The 5782-nt window shown below is 39.0% G+C and overlaps 1 non-coding gene across 1 annotated transcript; it reads left to right on the forward strand.

Annotated features, from left to right (window-relative positions):
• Positions 1–2106: 2106 nt before the first annotated feature.
• LOC138079356 (U6 spliceosomal RNA) lies at positions 2107–2213 on the forward strand. The gene has a single exon (XR_011144840.1). It is a non-coding gene; the product is annotated as a U6 spliceosomal RNA (small nuclear RNA).
• Positions 2214–5782: the final 3569 nt, after the last annotated feature.

Here is a 5782-nt window from a genome sequence, read left to right on the forward strand (position 1 = left end):
AACAACAATGGCATCTGCCATCTGCCTCTATGGACATATGGATTTCCCTGGTGGCTCAGACTGTAAAGCTTCTGCCTCCAATGCGGGAGACCCAGGTTCAATCCCTGGGTTGGGAAGATCCCCTGGAGAAGGAAATGGCAACCCACTCCAGTACTCTTGCCTGGAAAATCCCATGGATGGAGGAGCCTGGTAGGCTACAGTCCATGGGGTCGCAAAGAGTCAGACACTGAGCAACTTCACTTTCTATGGAGATTGAACCCCCTGCTGCTATCGCTGTTGCCCTTCAACACCCTCTGAGAGAGTTCAGGGTGAGGGAGGCACTCTGTGCTCCAGGGAATCTGGTGGGACAGGTCTTTAGATAGTTGGATTCTTTTTAGGAACAGATTTTACAACCTCAATCCTTGCATCTCCTCATATCTAGAGAAGTACTAGAAGTACCCTTCATGGTGACATCAGATCCTCATGACTAACAAAAACCTTTTTTGTAAAATGAGTGCCTCATGGTACTGAACTCCCCCTTCACCAAAACCTTGTATATTGACCTTGTTCCACTGCCGCTTTGGAGCTGTCTTTCAGAGCTATCTGAGATGCTGCCTCCTGGCCTGCAGTCCTCATTTTGCCCCAAATAAAACTTAACTCACAACTCTCAAGTTGTACATTTTTTTTTCAGTCAACATATGTAAAGGCAAACCAGAACAGCATCCATAAGGTAGAAGCGGCCCTGAACTTGAAGTCAGGAGGCCTGGACTTTGGTGTAATTATCTAAAAAGAGACTGTCTGACTCTGACGAAAAGAAGAAAATGAATATAAACCAGCTCTAAGCAGGCTGCTGTGTGTATGCCATGCCATTAAATCATCTTAAAACCTCTGTGAGGTACATAAATTACTGTCAGTTTATAGCTGAAAAAAGTTCACACCCTATTGTCTATGTTGGAAGAGAATCGATGAAGGGATTTCTCAACATGTATAATAAGTCATTTTTGGTGAGCAGCAAAGATTTTCATCTGAATCCTACTATATGACAAGCTCAATATTGTCATTTTCAGATAATTTCTGATACCTTAATTCCCATCTTGATCAGATAGTCACTAAAAGATTCAAAGTCAAATGTATTTTGCTTTTCAGGTTGAAGCAAAATATCTAAACTGGGAATCCTAAATCCCTCAGAGAGTGGCTTCAAACCCACTGTTTTAGTTGTTTGAGTCAGTGATTCTGTGTGTCAGCCAAAAAAAACAACAACAAAAAAAAACCAATAGAATGTTTTAAAATGAGAAAATATGTAAATATCACTTAGGCTATACACAAAGAAAGCTATTATTAATATTGTGGATCATTTCTTTCCCAGGCAATTAATCGTTGTTCTCAAATGGTCAAAAAAAAATCCATTTCATAATTCTTTTCATCCTTCCTTGCATGCACATTTGTGAGTACCAGTTACATTCAAGATGTAGTACTTGATGGAAAAGTTGATATAGGAACAAGAAGGAGACAAAATTGCATCAAAATTGTCCATGTACTCCAGGAGTTTACAGGATAGTAAGTATATAGATTGGAGAAGGCAATGGCAACCCACTCCAGTACTCTTGTCTGGAAAATCCCATGGACGGACCTGGTAGGCTGCAGTCCATGGGGTTGCTAAGAGTCGGACATGATTGAGTGACTTCACTTTCACTTTTCACTTTCCTGCATTGGAGAAGGAAATGGCAACCCACTCCAGTTCCTGCCTGGAGAATCCCAGGGACAGGGAAGCCTGGTAGGCTGCCGTCTATGGGACTGCACAGAGTCAGACACGACTGAAGCAACTTAGCAGCAGCAGCAGCAGCAGCAAGTATACAAATAACACAAGGCAGAGTATGATATGCATAAGAAAAGTACAAGGAGGAGTTACAGAAATTCAAAGTAAAGAAAGAATAAAAAGCAATCAGGAACAGCTTCCTTACCATTTGAACTTGCTCTCGTAGAATAAGCAAGACATTGTTAGAAACATGTGAGGGAGTCATACCATAGGAGGGAAAAAAACATGAGAGACAAGCAGCTGGAAGGATGTAAGCCACGTCCAGGGAAATTTGATGGGAACCTTGTGTGTCTTTAAGAAAGACCCAGGAGGTGCTCACTTCAGCTGCACATATTCTAAAATTGGAATGATACAAAGAAGATTAGCATGGCCCCTGCACAAGGATGAAATGCAAATTCATCAAGCATTCCATATTTTTAAAACTAGAAATAAAACCACCATATGACCCAGCAATCCCACTCCTAGGCATATACCCTGAGGAAACCAAATTGAAAATGACACATACATCCCGTTGTTCATTGCAGCACCATTTACAATAGCTAGAACATGGAAGCAACCTAGATGTCCATTGACGGATGAATGGATAAAGAAGTTGTGGTACAAATACACAATGGAATATTACTAAGCCATAAAAAGGAAGGCATTTGAGTCAGTTCTGATGAGGTGGATGAACCTAGAACCTATTATACTGAGTGAAGTGAGTCAGAAAGAGAAAGATAAATATCATATTCTAACACATATATATGGAATCTAGAAGAATGGTACTGAAGAACTTATTTATAGGGCAGCAATGGAGAAACAGACATAGAAAATAGATTTATGGACATGAGGGGAGGAGAGGGTGAGATGTATGGAAAGAGTAACATGGAAACTTACATTACCATATGTAAACTAGATAGCCAACAGGAATTTGCTGTATGGCTCAGGAAACTCAAACAGGGGCTCTGTATCAACCTAGAGGGGTGGAATGCAGGGGGAGATGGAAGTGAGGTTCAAAAGGGAGGGGATATATGTATACCTATGGCTGATTCATGTTGAGGTTTGACAGAAAACAATAAAATTCTGTAAAGCAACTATCCTTCAATAAAAAAATAAATCAAAAAGAAAGAAAAAAGAAAGAAAGACCCAGGAGATAAAGTTAGGTAAAACCAGAACAGTTGCCCCATCTTGAACACACATGTATGTTCACATACATTCACAGGCACCTGTTTATTAACACAAGGCTGTGCTAAGACAAAACTTCAGCAAGTCATTTCTGAGTAAAATACAAATGCTGTGAAAGTGAATTATATAATCTTATATTAGTGTATCCTGGTGCAAGACAAAATCCAATATGCAGCCTGCACATTATTTCTTTTATTCTAGCTTTATTCTAACCCGCATTGCTTCCTGGGTGTCACTGCTGTCAGGATAACAGCACCATCTAGTGTGTTCTCATCTGAAGTCCAGGACTTCTTATCTGCTTCTAATGTTACTTGAATAATCACCAAGATACCAAAACAAACAAATAAACAAAACCTCCCATCCAGTTTTTTACTTTAAAACTTGCAATTTAGTAGATGAAAATTTGTTGGGGTTTAAAGCATTCTCAAGAATCCTCCTAAAAGAAAACTACCTTGTCTCTGGCAACGGAGATGAGGAAAATTTAAAAGGTGTTTATGGACATCTCTACCCTTGTGCACAATCACTAATCAGATGATACAAGGTTATCAAAGATACTGTATCTGTTTACATTCACCAAAGACTACACAGACATTTGGTTTAGAGTAATAACACTCCTGATAGAGTTTTAAAATGCACACATACACTGCACTTTCTATTTTAACATGGAAAATTTAAATCAGCAGAATAGAAATGTATTACTGTTTGCACATTACATTTTGTCAGGGGTAAAACTATTATCATTTCTTAGTTTCAGAATTAGACTTACTACAGCAGGGACAATGTGGACTCCATCATTTCTTTATCACTGACACCCTACAACTGCAAATAAAATCATACATCTGAGATGAATATGTTATATATATATAAGCTGCTGCTGCTGCTAAGTCGCTTCAGTCATATATATACCGGAGAAGGCAATGGCAGGGCCACTCCAGTACTCTTGCCTGGAAAATCCCATGGACGGAGGAGCCTGGTAGGCTGCAGTCCATGGGGTCACTAAGAGTCAGACACGACTGAGCGACTTCCCTTTCACTTTTCACTCTCATGCATTGGAGAAGGAAATGGCAACCCACTCCAGTGTTCTTGCCTGGAGAATCCCAGGGATGGCGGAGCCTGGTGGGCTGCCATCTATGGGGTCGCACAGAATCGGACACGACTGAAGCGACTTAGCAGCATATGTATATACACACACACACATATTAGTGGAACAGGAAAATATGCTATAAACAGCAGTGGAATTCACAAGAATCTATGCTGAACAGTCATGGTAGGGCATAAATTTATCTGCTCATCAACTCGAAGCATAAAAAATAAAGTTAGTAATTTCATGATGAATATGTTTATCATATTTTCATTATTACCCTTTTGATGTCATTAAAGGAAACTCATGGTGAAAATGTTAACATTTAGGATATGTATTCTATAAAAGTTCAGTTCAGTTCAGTCGCTCAGTCGTGTCCGACTCTTTGCGACCCCATGAATCGCAGCACGCCAGGCCTCCCTGTCCATCACCATCTCCTGGAGTTCACTCAAACTCACGTCCATCGAGTCAGTGATGCCATCCAGCCATCTCATCCTCAGTCGTCCCCTTCTCCTCCTGCCCGCAATCCCTCCTAGCATCAGAGTCTTTTCCAATGAGTTAACTCTTCGCATGAGGTGGCCAAAGTACTGGAGTTTCAGCTTTAGCATCATTACTTCCAAAGAAATCCCAGGGTTGATCTCCTTCAGAATAGACTGGTTGGATCTCCTTGCAGTCCAAGGGACTCTCAAGAGTCTTCTCCAACACCACAGTTCAAAAGCATCAGTTCTTCGGCGCTCAGCCTTCTTCACAGTGCAACTCTCACAACCATACATGACCACAGGAAAAACCATAGCCTTGACTAGATGGACCTTAGTCAGCAAAGTAATGTCTCTACTTTTGAATATGCTATCTAGGTTGGTCATAACTTTTCTTCCAAGGAGTAAGCGTCTTTTAATTTCATGGCTGCAGTCACCATCTGCAGTGATTTTGGAGCCCAAAAAAATAAAATGGGGAAACAGTAGAAACAGTGTCTATAAAAACAGTTGACATAAAAGACTTTTCATCTATTTTTAATTCTTCTTGACTGTGAACACATTGGAAAAATGTTCTACTTATGAAAGAAGGAGAAAGATTTGAAAATATTTCCTTGAACACAAAGTGTATAAATGATACATATTTCAGAAATTGAGAGTCACAACTCAATGGTTGAAAAGCACTACAGAGCAGTAGGACCAATGATTAAAAGTTTTATAAATATCTATAATATTTTATAATTTATATATTCTTATATAGTTATCTATGTATATATTTGTAGACATACCTAAATCTTATATATTTATATACTACAGAGATACATCAACACATATTTTATAGATATAGATATATCTATAATATTTTTAATCACTGGTCTAATTATAATTTTCAGCTATTGAATTGAGACTTTCATTTTATTTATATACAATTTTATATTTTATATACAATTTTATATACAAGCTTATATTTATACGTCTTTCATTTGCCTTTTTATGAAACATACTACTTAAATTCCTACATGTATCCATGGTTATACAATATTTATTTATTTATGCAATCCCAGTGGCCTTTAATTTTCTGATGCCTAGGGTGTCAATGTTATTTGCAGTCAAGCAAAGGTGTCTAGGTTAGGACTGGATGAAAATACGTAGCACATTGGTCCACAGAGGGCTGGGACTCCACAAATGCCCCATTCCCGGCCCATATGATCTGTCTTGAAAATCAACTGGATTCTAGTGGGTAAAGACCTTAAAAGTATAGTCCTTGTT

The sequence above is a fragment of the Capricornis sumatraensis genome, chromosome 4, assembly GCF_032405125.1.
Source record: "Capricornis sumatraensis isolate serow.1 chromosome 4, serow.2, whole genome shotgun sequence".
Classification (NCBI taxonomy): domain Eukaryota; kingdom Metazoa; phylum Chordata; class Mammalia; order Artiodactyla; family Bovidae; genus Capricornis; species Capricornis sumatraensis.